Consider the following 15,342-nt stretch of genomic DNA (forward strand, 5'->3'; position numbering starts at 1 on the left):
ACCAACTAAGTTTGTTCTGGGTATAAGCTTACGGTATCTGAAGAAGTGTGCATGCACATGAAAGTTTATACCCAGAACAAACTTAGTTGGTCTCTAAGGTGCTACTGGACAATTTTTTAATTTTTTTTTTATTCCATGAACATGGTCAGTGAACCACATCTGTACAGTGAATTTCCACATGTATCATTTGTCCATGGTCCTAAAGAACACTGTTCCATGCATCATCACATCCATGTATGTCCATGCAAAGGGTCAGATCAACAGCTATTCCACAGCACATGTGCTTCTGCTAGTGCATGGTGTCTTTAACCCTATCTCCTCCCCTTTGTGTCCCTTCCGTTCACCACCCACATTGGCTCTGAAGGGGAGAGTCAGGAGAACCCCCAGAAGAGTACAGGGGGAGGAGTGGGGATATTGTTTGATCAGGCAAGCAGAGATGCTTGTGCTGAAACAAGGGATCACCTGGGCACTGCTTCAAATTTCTCTCCAATACTGCACAAACATATTTTTAGCCCTAGCCTTATTTGTCCAGCCAGCATCAAACAGTATTATGGGAGTGATAAGACCATTTGCTGAGTCTCACAACTCCGTTTATAAATGAAACAGGTGCAGAAATGTAGAGATTTAAGAGGAAAAGGGGGTTCTATCACCATTTTTGGTCTGGCTTTTGCAATGGTAAATGCTCCAAATGGCCAGGGCAGGAGGGCAGGGTACCTTACAGATAAAGATCAGTATAAACCATGTCATAGGTCACAGCAACCTGGCAGACACCTCTGAATTTGCGGCCACTGGAGGAAATACAAACACAATCATGGAGATAGTTGCTGGCTTGGAATTATGTATTGGCTGGCATCCACGTGATAGGATATATTAGGACCAAAAATCCAGTGCTGGCACACATCTTAAGCACACTTGGGAAGCTGGGAAGCTTCCCTAAAAGAACATCATACTAAAAAGTATGTTCAGTTAATTGGAGACAGAGTGTGTTCAATGTAGATAAGGAACAGCACTACTTCAAATCAGAAGCAAGAGATTTTTCCCACCTTTCCAATACATACTAACAGGAACAAGTTAGGATTTTAATTCATTAGCAGTTATGCATCTAAAACCTTTTAAGGTGGTGGCAGCTTCAGATAAACTGAGCACAAAAGAGACATACATTTGAGTACCAAGAAAAATGCCCTGATCCCATTTCTTATTTGCCTTTCCTTTACAAAGGGAACTATATCATTTTCTACTTGTAACGAAAATTTGGCACAGCCAATCCAATCCAAAGTCATTTTACTGGCATTATCGGGTTGCTACAAAAATGTTTTGCTTCCGTACCAGCAGATAAAATTGATCCTTTAAAATGTTTCCATCAAAAACTCACTCAGAGGTTAAGAGTTTCCAGTTCATGCTCTCTGGGCACTTTTTAAAGCTTTAGTCAAACACACGCTTGATAAACCTAGAAGAGAAATGAGTTACAGTATTTCTCTTTCTTTCGTGCGCGCGCTCTCTCTCTCTCTCCCTCAGTTCTGCTTCAGGACTCTGGCAACTGATTCTCTCAAAGGAAAGGGCAGCCAGCACAGAGTTGAAGCAATATACACAGAATTTGTAAAACTACCTCTATCAGGATTCAGCCGTTTATTTTCTTAATTAACTGAAAATGATAACACAAGAGCATTTCCATTTGGGGAGCCCTCCAGCTTCATCAACTGCTGGAAAAATTCTGCTCCAAGAGCTGAAGTTACAGTTATTTCAGCAGATTTCAAAATAAACAGAGCCATACAATCGCACTGCATAGTAGCCAAATCTAGGTAACATTACTGGCCACAGAGCTGCAGACGTCTTCAACACGCCCCGCCAAATTTTGCTACATGGCACCCACATTGTATATTTGTGAAGCCACAAAATGCCACGTTTGAGCCATGCAAACGACACCAATGAGACAAAACCATAAAAGCCAGAGGTGGTTTCTTCCAGCCTGTCCTTAGCCCACCTTCCTCTGCATGGATATTGCATTAGGCACCAGCAATTATAGCAGGCAAGATCATCCTGCGATTGGACAACCTTTCAACCACCTACACATCTCAAACCTGCCAAAGACCAAATACGAGACCCCGGAGGGAAAGGCCAGGAAGTGGGGAAACGCTGAGTTCAAGAAGAATGGCTCTGGCATCCATTTCATTTCCTATAAGCGCCTCTTTACAAGTCAGCAGTTCTGCTAGAGCCACCTTAAATAATAATATGCAGGCCATCAAGACAGGAAGGTATGTCTGAGCTAAAAAAAAATGTCAAAACCGCTCCTCCTAATGAGCGGCCAAAGAAGTTCGGATCTTTTTGAAGTTCATGAATAGAGCTGCTCTCGATGGAGTACAAGAATCCTAGAAGGATGAGTAGGGTTGGGTAAGACGACAGAGGTGGGGGAATCTCACACTTCCTCTGGAACAGACATGGCCTGCACTTGTCAAGAACAAGTTTGTTGTTATTGTTTTTAATTGGGCTACGCTCAGGATATGAACGCCAACTTCAGGATCAGTCAGATCACTGGCCTTCAATGAGTGGCTTGGGACCCATTACCAGTTCACAGCAGCTGCACTACCACCATACAAATATATGGCTTTAAAAAATGTCTCGCATGCTGCAAGTCTCATTCATTTGGGGACTTGGGAAGATATTGAGACATATACTGTGAGAACGGAGGTGGATGCTGGATTGTAGAACTGTAGGAGACACAACACCAACCTTCACATTTATCCCTAAGATGGTTTGCTAGCTAAATGTGGTTTGAAAAAGAAGTAGACCATCATTTCAATCTTTTCATCAGCAGAACTAAATAAATAAATTATGGTCATTTGTAACACTTTGTTGTGTTTGGAGTGTGGGGTTTTTTTTTAAAAAAGGAAACAGTTAAAAACCCTGGCAACGCAAACTCCCATTTGCATTCTTAAAATATTCTTTGAGCAAAAGATTAAGGCTGTTGAGCCAATCCTATAAAAACAGACACAGCAAATAAAACCTGTTTCAAGACTATGCCAAGCTATTTTAGAAACAACCATCTGGCTCAAGGATCTTAACACAGTCGGTTCCAAGAAGTAAGGGGGAAACCTGAAGAAGAAACAGATATTTAAGAAATTAAGAGAACTCACCAGCAACTGATTGAGGGCTGGTGAAACCAGCTGGGGAACAAAACATACTTCTAGGTCCTGGGCTAGTGTCTAGACACTAGAGCCAGTGTGGTGTAGTGGTTAAGAGCAGTAGACTCGTAATCTGGTGAACCGGGTTCGCTTCCCCGCTCCTCCACATGCAGCTGCTGGGTGACCTTGGGCTAGTCACACTTCTCTGAAGTCTCTAAGCCCCACTCACCTCACAGAGTGTTTGTTGTGGGGGAGGAAGGGAAAGGAGAATGTTAGCCGCTTTGAGACTCCTTCGGGTAGTGATAAAGTGGGATATCAAATCCAAACTCCTCTTCTTCTTCCAAACAGCAAAGTGGCATGCTAGAATATGGATGCTGATCTTCTCCGCCCTGGTATGATCTCTGCAGAACACTTCCCACTGACTTGTCCGCTTTCCATGAGCAAGGGATTTTGGCTTCTGGGGAGTATTTACAGCAGGACTGAAAAACCCAGGCCCAGAAGTCAAATGTGGCTCTCAAAGCTTCTTTATCTGGTCCTTGGGACTCCCTCAGGCCACACCCCTCTCACTTGGCCATACCCCTCACTATCCCTCCTCCTTATCCTTTTTGAGTGCTGTTGCCTGGCTGGAATTTCTTTTTGAACTGTGACTGAATGCAAGGGCAAGTGTAGGAGTGGTTGTCTGCCTTTGTAGCCTACTATACAAAGTCACATCCACTGCTTCACGCTCCTTTGCCCATGGATACAAACACCACTCACTCAGAGCCCCAGAAGGTTGTTCATGATGGAAGGTGGCCCTTGGGTGAAAAAAGCCCCAGCACTAGTTTAAAGATGTAATCCCTCACATACACTCTAAAGTTCCAGAGCACATTATTATACTGCTAAATGTGCCATTTTGGCTTTAACTGAACAGCAGACACACACTTCAAGGAAGAGGGTGGTCTTCCCAGTAGTGTCCAAGTTCAGAGCATTGTCTAAACCATCCTATGAAAATGAAGTATTATTAAAGGAGTTCAGCTGTGGTCACATGAGACGTACAAGCATGAAGGGAGCATTTTCGAGAATGCCAGTGTCAAATGCCAGCAACACAAAACAGACAGAATTCTCCCACAAGAAGCTGTAGCCTACAGAACGAAGGTAAAAAGTCACATCTTCCACCCTCCTGGCACCTCTGTCACTGCCCACTACTTGTATGTAGCCTTTGGAAGGTGTCCTCTGGCTGAAAAACGTTTCCCATCCCTGATAGACGTACTATGTGACTTTAAGACCTAATACCCAGTTGGCTTGTTTTCCTCTTCTCACCTCATTCCTTCCCCCGCCTTTTGCATTGGACCATATAGATTATAAACCTGAAGACAGGAATTCCAACACACACACATACACAAATACACACATGTATTGATCTTATTTAAGTCACTCTGGGAAACCTTTTGACTGAAGGAGCAGGGTAAAAGTGGTTTAAATAAACTCAGTAAATTCAAAGCCTCCGCCACGTCCCTCCACCCTCCAAAATGAGGCAAGTGGTGACCATGAGAAATGAGGGCCTTTCCAGTCCCAGCACCTCAAATATGTCCTTTCACAGCACCAGGCAAAGAAATGTGACCAGACATTCAAATGTGCTTTATAGCTGGTTTTAGACATGCTGGGTTTTAGTGGTTTTGCTTCCGTGACTCTTCTGGTGTCTTGTTTTTATGATTTTAACGTCTCCGTTTTTTAAAATTATATGCTGCCCTGGGAGTCATGGTACTGTAGGGTGGCATATAAAATTGTCTGTTAAAATGGTACTTCAGGAGTACTTACCAGGAGTATCCAGCAGAAACTTTCTATTGCTCTGCCTTTACAGACTACAAGCTGGATAGCATTTGTTACTATAGTAATAAGCAGTAAAGTATCTGTTATTGTAGTATCAACAGGCAAATTGCAAAAAAGAAGGGTGGGGAGATACAGGATGCTCTAATACAAAAGAGCTGAAATAGGAACAGAGGAAGCTGCCTTATACAAAGTCAGACCATTGATCCATTTGGCACAGTATTGTCAACACTGACTGGCAGCAGCTCTCTATGATTTCCAGGTCAGGTTTTCTCCCACCCCTACCTGGAGAAGCTGAGGATTGAACCTGGGACCCCCTGCATGCAACACTGACGCTCTGCCACTGAGCTATTGCCCTTCCCTCTCTATTACTCTGCCCGGAACGCAGCCATTCCATGAACAGAAGATTTCAGTCACTGCACTTGCTAAGCATAAAACAGCATTTAAAAGGACCGGATTGCAATTATGCACACATACCAGAATGAGCAGCATGTGAGTGCAGAAAACAGGTGGCAGGGTGCAAAAAGTAGGTCATTTTAGCAGGGCATCCTGTCAAGAAACAAGTTGTTGTGGATACCCTGCAGCGGAGGGGCAGTCGGGTTGCTAAGACCACGGTCAGGAGGAGGCAAATTCACTCAAAGGCTTCGGAGACTTTGGGGTCATGTGTCCACAGAAATGCAGTGCACCACCCAGGGGGGAAAAAATGTCAGAAGCCAAGAAATTATATATTTTTTAAATCAATCCAAGGCAGAAAGCGGTGTCATGTTTGTACTAAACAGTTCGAGCAAGGTTTTCCAGCACTTGCTCATTCATTGATTTATTTATTTTTAATATTAGTGAATATGCCAAACAAGTACCCCCCCCCCTTTTGACGCCACCTTCAGTTGTCCCTGAAAGGAGGTTGGTGTAGCCTGGCCTTTGCCAACCTAAGGCTTGCCAAATGTTCTGCACTACAGCTCCCAGCAGACCCAACCTAGTCCCAACAGTTTCTGTTGGGAACTGCAGTTCCAAATATCAGAAGGGCATCAGGTTGAAAAAGTCTGGTGTACTCAATAAAAGCCATAGATCTCCAAAACGGAATTGCTGTTAAGGGAGATACAAGCCTTCTCCCTAGTCAGGATTTGATAGGTGCTCATTGCTCCCACCCAGCCTGCCATGCAGCGGAAGAGGGTGGGGGAGCAGGTATCTGGGGAATATTCATCCCCTATTTTATTTCAATATTTTATTTCAAAATATTTCAAATATTTTTATCCAACCTTTTTCTGTGGCTCACTGCATAAACTGAAACAATTGGTAATGTACGCTCGAACAGAAAATAAAGTGAGAGCAAAAACAATACTTTGCAAAATAGGACAGAAACATTTTTTTGGGGGGGGGGAGGGTGAATGTCTTAACAGCCTGTCCAAATAGCAAAGGAGTCAATTGGGCCCCTTGAGAAAAGGAATTCCATCACCAGGGGGCCACTACAGAAAAGGTCTTGCTTCACACCCCAGTCAATAAGATATTTGGTGAAGTAATGTTATGCCCTGTGATACAAACTACATTTCCCATGCAACTGAAAGCTGCCCAAACCATCTTCATTCCTGGAAGGAACACTTGGTGACCATCAGAAAGGAAGGGATAGTATTGTCACTTCCTTGGTCACAGTAGTTATACCCTCCTAGAACCTAAAACTATCTGCACTTTTTTTCCCCTTTACAGATCCACATGACAAAATTCGACCCCCAAAAATGATGCTTCCATACCAGAGTGAATACAACCAATCTATACAAGAAGAATCCCAGCTTGAGGAAAGTGTTATGGAAAGTGTTATGGATCAACTGAAAAACCTGACAGAAGCGAGAGTACATCTTCTCTCCCTTACAAGCCTAATCAACTTCTTAGGATTCCAAAACTGCTCTCTCAATTTTCAACAATATTTTCCCTCCTCTGTCTTTAAGACACAAGTATGAAATAAAGATGAAGAAAAAACATGACCCTGATATACCTCTAAGAAGACTGGGTACGTCTGAAAACACATGCATCTTCTTAAATTTCCCACACACAACTCTTATGTACATAAATAAACCAGTCAGTACCCATAAGCGCGAGCTGAGGGTGGGCGTGGGGAATCTCAATGAATTGTAAATGTCAAGGATCTGAATGAGCAGATTTCATAACATGTTTTCATCAGCTTTTCCAAGAATTAGACGCAACCAGCTCGTGTTGTCAGCAGTAAATCAGTAAATTGTGTCCCAGCTTTGTAACTTTAAATTTACAGGGTTTAGCCCAAAAAAGGGGAGGGGGGAATAATACATTTATAATGGCCTAGCTCAGCCAGTCTCAGATATATCCTAAAGATACAATCAACTGCTGGGTGACCTTGTATTTTTTTAAAAAAAATCTGTCACTCAGGCTGTCCTTCTGTCCCGCCAGCAAAACAACAGTATCAACACCACAGGAACAGATCTCAAAGGTTCATTTTGTCTGAGTCTTCAATGGGATGCACAAGTAAGTACAACTTTAGGAGCTAGGGTCAAAATAATGAGCATTACTATGCATAATGCAAAAGTGAGGAAAAGCAAGGGCAGTGAACATTACAACATGAGCAAAAAAGCAAAGAAAATGAATGTGAGGTTTCTTTCCCTTCAAGTTCACTGCCATCTGCACTTGACCATAGTGGGTACACAGTTACGGGGCAGGAACACAGGTCCATGTGTTAAGAAATCTCACACATCTGCATTAGAAATCAACTCAAGAACCACTGCTATCCAGTTTGACAAAGCCAGTCAAAATGGACCATATGTCTGACAACATCACATTCTGTCATGCTTCTCTTCCTGTTCAGAATACATAGCTCAACACCCTTTGAGGAAACGTTTATTGAACCATCCCAATGTCCAAAAGTAACAGGAGGACAATCCCTTTACTAGAAGTAAAATGTCACAAAGTAACAAGCAAGTGTTTTTAATTGCCTCTGAGCTCTTCTTAAGGTTGGATGCTAACACACCCACCCCAAAAACAGGTAAAAAAAGCACCATTTGGGGGGGGGTTCTCTCCCCTCCTCCCCATTTTGTTTTCTTTGCATAACATTCAGACAGAAGAGTTTGGGGGACCTGGCAGATTACTCATAACTTTAAGACATTTAGCTGGTCCTAATAAAAATATGACTATTAACTTTGTGTTAATAAATTAGTGCAGCTACTTTCAATGTATGTGTATTTAGGAAGATCCACAACTCTGTTCCTTAACCAGGATCCAGCCAGATGCATCACTGCACTGCCAACAACAAAACAGTACACAAAGTTTTAAGCTGCTCTGCATATCCCTCCGTAGTACCTATGGGCACCAGAGGGATGAACCTTCAGGAAGGTGTGTCAAGAATTCCTAATACTATGTTCTTAATTCCGATTGGCCAAAGCTTCATTCTTAAAACACGTCACGTGACTAACTCTACTCGTCTACTCAAAATCATGAATGGATTTGCTTCCCCGATGCTGCACTGCGGTGCTCGCTGCCCTGATGAATCACCACTCCCTTTCTACCAGCTTATCACCACTGAATTATTCACTTAACTGAGTTTTACCAACTTCCTTGGCTGTTTTACGGCGGATTATCGCCAGGCGTCGCAGCAGCGCCCTCTACCCGACCCACGCGGGAACTGTACCCAGGGACGCTGCCCAGCGCCTTCGCTCCTGCCCATTTCAATTACAGGCGACGATTGCGACTCAGAAATCTGCAGGCACTTCAAAACAACCCCCCTTCGCTTTTATTTTAGAAATTGACCTCTTCCCGATACAATTTCCGGCCGCCTCCAGAAAGAAAAAAATGTTCGACATGCAAACTATAAATGACAAGTCTCCTTAAGAAAACCCCGTGGAAGAAAGTCATATTTAGGTTGCATGTACCCAATGAGTTCAGAATAGACATGCACAGCATTGCACTGTTAATAATCTCCCTATTCCGTGCAAAAATAGAAACAAAAAGGCTTCTTCTCACCGACTTCTGCCTGTCCTCTAACCCACCGCTTTTTGCCAGCAGGCTGGCAGGCTTGCCTTCTTCGCCCCAAGAGCTAACGTGGGAAAGGGGATTTTGATTTTAGAAAAGGGCTGCAAACGCTCCAGAGGCTCTCCTTTCCCATCTCGGCTCTCTCCCTTGTGTTTTTGCAGCTGCTCTGCTCAGGAGACACCATAAATGTAGCCTGCGGAGAATGTTTTTTTAAAAATAAAGAGCGCCCTAAAAAGCTACGATCACTTGGGTTGGACTTACCCAGAAGCTCAAGCAGCGCTTCTTTTCATCTCCGGACTTGGCTTTCACCGCAAACGGCTGAGCTCAGGGCTCCGGCGCGGCCATCCCGTGTCCGCTAGCCAAGCCCCCTGGACGCCCAAGTGCACCAGGCAAGGGAAAGGGGCGGCGGAGCCTGCGGGCTGCTGCTGCTGCTGGCGCTGCAGCGGCGTCTTCGCCTTCGCCTAAAGAGCAGGCGCCGCTTCCTCGTCCAGCCAGCGGCCGCTTTACGAGCGCCGCAAGCTCAGCTAGGCGCTCCTGCGCTACGCGCTCTTAAAGGGGCCACAGCCCCGACGGAGCGCGCAAGGGAAGAAGCGCCCGGGCGCTGCCGCGGGAAGGGAGCCCTGTCTTCACGCGGCGGCGCGTGCTTAATCCGAGGGACGCCCTCCCGATCTGCTGCTATTCTGCTGGTGGGATGCAGAGGTCAGCGCAGGTGGGGCACTCAAAACGGACTTGGCACTTTTGTGCCACAAAGCTACGTCGGGAGTGTGTGGGGGGGGGGAGAGAGATTTTTGCAGTAAGGAAAGTGATGCGGGAAAGCACTGGGTAGTGTGGGAGATCAATGGCTCTGACCCAAGAAAACAAATCCAACTGATTGTTTGATAAATAGTGTTGAATGAACTCCCCACAAACTTTGTGCAGCCAGTCAGAATGTTGTGTAAAGTGTCCAAAGACCAATAGGTCAACTGATAGGTTTAGGCAGCACTGGGGAAGGGACATAGCAGACACCTTTAACTGCCCCACAGCTGACATCATAGATGACATCACATGTGGGCAGGTGGACATGATTTGACTGAAAGCAACTTGTGGGCCAAAATGATGAGGCCTAGTGAGACCCACAAGCCAGAGGTTCATTCTCTCTCTCTCTCTTTCTCTCTCTCTCAACTGCCATAAACTTTGTGCAAACAAACAAGATTGATGTGCAATAAGCAGGTCATCTGCAAGTGACTTTAGCATTCTTTTTTTTAAAAAATGCTTCTTGTAAAAAAATAAAAACTATTGCAAATCGCACGTTTGTGATCTCTCAATGGACCACTGACAATATTCTGTATGCCCTGAGTTAGAGTCATGTTGGTAGAGGTAGCCATGGGGCTTTGAGGATTGTCTTGGTGCAGCTGCTAATTCATTAGCAAGAAGCACAGGAAAGAATCAGAAGACTATGCCCCACTCTAACCCTACTTCATATTATATTTATTCTTTTGTTGGCTTACTAGCTTTCAGATTTAGAGCCCCCTTGTCAATCAAGTGATCCTCAAGTTTGCAGTTTCTCCCCCTCCCACAATACTAGATCTCACAGTCATGATGCTAAATGGAGATTAAGGGCAAGACAGACAGAAATGCTTTTTTCACACAGAGCACAGCTCAGGTATGGAATTTGCTTCCAAAATATGTGACAATGGTGGAGTGGGCAGGGCCAGAGCTCAGTGGTACAGGCATGCTTTCCCTGCAAAAGATTCCCAGGCTCAATCCCCAGTATTTCCAGGTAGCGCTGGGAAAGCTTCCTGCCAGAAACTCTGGAAAGCCACTCTGTAGATCAGGGATGGGGAAATTGTCTGGATGTTGCTCAACAACAACATCCATCATTCCTGGCTATTGGCCCTCCTGACTGAGGCTGGTAGGAGCTGGAGTCCCTCATCTGGAGAGCCACAGATTAGCCACCCCCAGCACAGATCAACCACAAGTCTGAATTAGTGTAAGACAGCTTCCTCAACTTTGTGATAAGCTCTCTCCAGGGAGACTCGCCTGGCACCATCAGCAGCATTTTTAGGCAAGAACATTCTTATTCACCCACATCTTTGGATCTTAATTTTAGTGGTGTAGATCTGTTTTTCTATTATTTGTGCATTTTAGGATGTTCTAGCCTCTTTTTATATTTGTTTCTGATGTTCATTTTTGTAAGTTGCTTTGAGTTTCATTTTTGGAAAAAAGTGACTGATGAATAATAATTTTAATCAAATGGCAAGAAAGGAGATTCGGCCTAAACATTAGGAAGAACTTTCTGACAGAGCTGTTTGACAGTGGAACAGAAGGTGGTGGACTCTCCTTCACTGGAGGTTTTCAAAACAGAGGTTGGATGGTCAGGGATTCTATAGCTGTGGTTCCTGCATTGCAGGGGGTTGGACTAAATGGAAGCCCTTCCAACTCTATGATGCTGTGATTCTTCTTCTCCCATCCTATGGAAACAATTCATCCCAGAAGGTTCTCGCACAACCAGAAGCCCAAAGAGGGCCACTGGAAGATTCCATACTTCCCTGTTCTTCAGCTCACAACTGTGAGACACAACTGTGCCATTGCAGGAGGGGAAAGGCCTCAATGCTCATTCTCCACAAGCACTCAATAGCACATGGATGTATGCCTCCAGCTGAGCCCAGTTAAAGATTGAAAGCCTCCTGTTTGCTGAGCATTCATCCTGATTTCCTTGCACAATGCTTACACAGGGGTTCAAATATGGCTGTGTACACCCTGTACCTTTAAAGCACATTTGAAGCACATTGTTTCCCTCAAAGAATGCTGGGCACTATAGTTTGCTGAGGGTTGCTAGGAATTGTAACTCTGTGAGGAGCAAACTACAGTGTCCACAATTCCTTGAGAAAAAGAAAGAGTTGTGAATGTGCTCTTAAGGTATAGGGTGCATCCAGTTTTGCTTGTAGGGAGGTAATATGACAACGAGCATTCATCCCAATTTGCTTGCACAGAGTTTACACATCTCCCCATCAATCAATCATCTATTCTCCACTTTTTAGTGCATTTCCCCATCACTTTCCTAGTTGCAAAAAAACAAAATGAAAAACAACCAACAACCTTGCTTTGTTTTTAAGTGGATTTGTTTCTACAGAGCGATTTAATTTCCGGCAAGTAATTGAATCCTTCTTGCAAAATACTGACAGTCTAGAGGAGACCAAAGAATTTCCTTCTCACTTTCTGCAACACCAACAGGCACATGGCTGCAAGGGTGGGAATCCTGCTCTTCCTGCTGTGGGGAAGATGCCATTCTCAGAGTCTCTCTCACCCAGAAGAAACAGGAGAAAGTATCATCTTGCTACCCACCAGGCAAGATTCTGTTGACTCTTGCACAAAAAAGAGTGTTTCCCATCCAACAGCAGAAATTGCCTCCCTAGACCAAAAGGAAACAGATGGCAGACTGGCACTGGTCTAGAATAGATGCCCAACTAACCACAGAAAAGGTACATATTGGCCAAATAAGTGGCAATGCTGGCCAATCACAATATAACACTGTTTTCTCTACTCTACTAGTCTTCTGAACATCCATGGTAACTTGGCGTTGATTCTGGTGCTCCCAGGACGTGTCTACAATGATTTTATTTATATAAAGTGGATATGCCCCTTGCTTGTAAATAGACCCTCTAAGCAGTTTACAAAAATAAATAAATAAAACATTTGGCACAACATTTGTTAGTGTTAGAGGCAGAAGAGAGATGGAGAGAAAGGCTTCTGTGGCAATAGAGCTTGGCAGCTGCCATTTGGAATGGGAAGAGTAGAACTTTGACACTCAGTCCCTTGAACGCTGATCAGGACAATATTGGGTACATGTAGAAACTTAGATCACATGCCATACATTTAAAGCACATGGCTTCCCCAACAAAGAATCGGGGAAGTTTGTTAACGGTTCTGGGAAGTATAGTTCTCTGAGGGCTAAACTACAGCTCCCAGGATTCTTTGAGGGATGTCTTAAATGTGTGGTGCGGCTGTGACCTTAGCTACAGAGAAAAAAGCCACAGTTATCAAAGTCCAAATTTGGAAATACTTAACTGTGTTTCAGGACAGTATGTGGAAATAAGCACTTACGTATATCTAAAGCACTGGGCGAATTAAGAGAATTAAGGAATGATCTTTTATTTAAAAATAACAGCAACCCACAATGTACTTCCTACATTGTACTGTACGTGTAGCTTGAAGATAAGAACATGTGCAGTCTATGATAGTCTCTTAGATAATTTAGTGATAGTTCTGTTCCTTTGCAGTCCAAAAGAATACCAAGTTTTTAAAACATTACAAAGATTCCTTTGGAAGCCAGGTTTCATGATTCAGAAAGAGAAATATTCACTTATGCTTTGAAGTGAAACGATCCCCTCATGCGTGCCTTGAAGTGCAATGGTCACACAAAGAACCTGATGGATATAAATGTATCTGGGCTTGAAGAATAGGGGTGCAAAAGCCCAGGAGCAGGACATTTCCAAAAGCGAGATTATGCCATAAAAGGGAATTGTTTTCTGCACCAAGTGTTCTGCAAAAGCTTCTGTATCAGCCTTTGGTCTAAATCGTTTGTTAGATCAGTTGTCAAAACAAAGGAATCTGAGTATTGTTAAACTGAGGACAAAGGTAACTATTGTAGATGGAGTTTCTGTGGCAGGCTGCCTGCTCCCTCTGACAAAGGGCTTAAGCACCATGTTGTGTGGATGGGGGAACTGAACTGTGAGCAATAGCCAACACATTGTTATTACAAGGCATAAGTGTCTCTTACATCTGACACACTGCGGCTGCATCCCTGCTCTGAAGTGATGGGGTGACTTCTGATGTCAAAGAAATTTGACTTGAGAGCTACGCCTGGCAAACACTGTCAGCTGGTACACAGCATGTTCACTGTGGGACCTGGGATCACGTCCCACATCAGCCGTTGGTTCACCTGGTGTATCTGTTGAGTCACTATTGTTCGTCTCAGTTTCCTCATCTGCAAAATGGGGACAATAATCCCCTATTGTCCAGGAGGTGCTGGCAGGATGACTGAGAAATGCTTCATCAAGAGCTGAAAATATACTATTATGTCTTTTAAAATCTCTATTTAAAAAATCAGACTGGATAGCACCAAAGTAGACATAATTAATTAGAGCAATCCGTTTCAAAATAAAATGTGTTTTTTTCCTGAGGGAAAGCTCCATTACAATGCCCAGTTATGAGCTGCAGTTGCCAATTTCAATCCAAAGAACAAACTGTTTCAAAGATGGTGGACTTGAACTGACTGTATGGGATGTTAGGCACTTAGTGAATCTGGAGTCAACCTTTGTGCTCAGATTTCTGGGATCCTTCAGCTGATTCAGTTGATAGCCAGTGTTACCAGCAAGTGCTCAAAGAAGCTTACAGTAACTCACATCTTATCCTCATAATAGTGCTGCAGGGTTGCAATTTGCCAGGGCCACCCAGCAAGCTTCATAGCTGAGCAGGGATCTGAATCACATTCAAACCCAACCCTACCACTACAAATGGGGGGGGGGTGTAAATCCTATGTGGAGGCACATCATGTCCCTTTTCTAAAGTGCTTAGCTTGCTCCCACCTCTTGATCACACCTGATCAGTTTCTTTGCTTTCTTTGTTCTCCACTTAGAAACACCAGACATCCGCCTCCTCCCCCTCCCCCATTTTGTTTTAAAGGATGTTCCATATTGTAGAATTCCCTCCAACCCCACAGAACATTGCAGAAGCAGAAAAAATATCACTGCACAATGTTGCTGGAATCTGGATTCAGCGAGCAATTCCACTTCCAATCCTGGCCCAGTCCTGCTTCCTCTTTCCCAATCAGTTTGTGCTCATTTCCAGTAGATCTGTTTTCATTTAGTGAGTTTCTTCTCTCAACTCTCCACATTTCTGAAGTTGACAGTGGAAACCAAAGTAAGCGGAAGACTGAAAGGAACCATCTCAAAAGTAAAAGTTGATGAAGATGGAGGAACCGTTGTCCTTTGGGGCCATACATATGCTTTGGGGCATCCGGTAAATAAATTACACGTTCGTAACATGATTCTTTTTAAAATTATTTTTTCCCACTATAAAAAGCATTGATACAGGCCCAATGGAAGAGGAGGTGTGGAAGAGGGTGGAACTCTAAATGTGGGAGCCAGGAGGAAGGGAGATTTATTTTTTCCTCCAAATAATACCATTACTAGGTGTTCTACACCTCAGCTCTCAAAGGCATGTTTCCTGTGATTGCCAGTTGCTGGAAATCACAAATGAGGAGATTGCGACCACACTCAGGTCCCTCTTACAGGTTTCTCATAAGCGTCTGAGTGACCACTGTGAGAACAGGATGTTCAGCTAAGTGGGCCATTGACCTGATCCAAGAAGGGTCTTCTCATAGTGTGCAAGCTTTCATGTTCTGCAGAACTCTTCATCAGGCTAGGTGGCAAACAAAGCCGTAGAAAAG

General features: G+C 43.9%; 1 protein-coding gene across 7 annotated transcripts in view; it reads right to left on the reverse strand.

Moving 5' to 3' along the window:
• The window catches only part of DAAM2 (dishevelled associated activator of morphogenesis 2), a 224,822-nt gene that overhangs the window by 188,413 nt on the left and 21,067 nt on the right, over positions 1–15,342 (reverse strand). The window contains exon 1 of one of the 7 annotated variants that reach the window (XM_082214803.1): positions 9,174–9,410. The exons of the other annotated variants lie outside the window; for them this stretch is intronic. The gene's annotated coding sequence lies outside the window, so the exon portion shown is untranslated. Of the gene's footprint in view, positions 1–9,173; positions 9,411–15,342 lie in introns of those variants that run through there. 7 annotated transcript variants of the gene reach the window in all.

The sequence above is a fragment of the Podarcis vaucheri genome (assembly GCF_965113315.1).
Source record: "Podarcis vaucheri genome assembly, chromosome: 3".
Lineage (NCBI taxonomy): Eukaryota > Metazoa > Chordata > Lepidosauria > Squamata > Lacertidae > Podarcis > Podarcis vaucheri.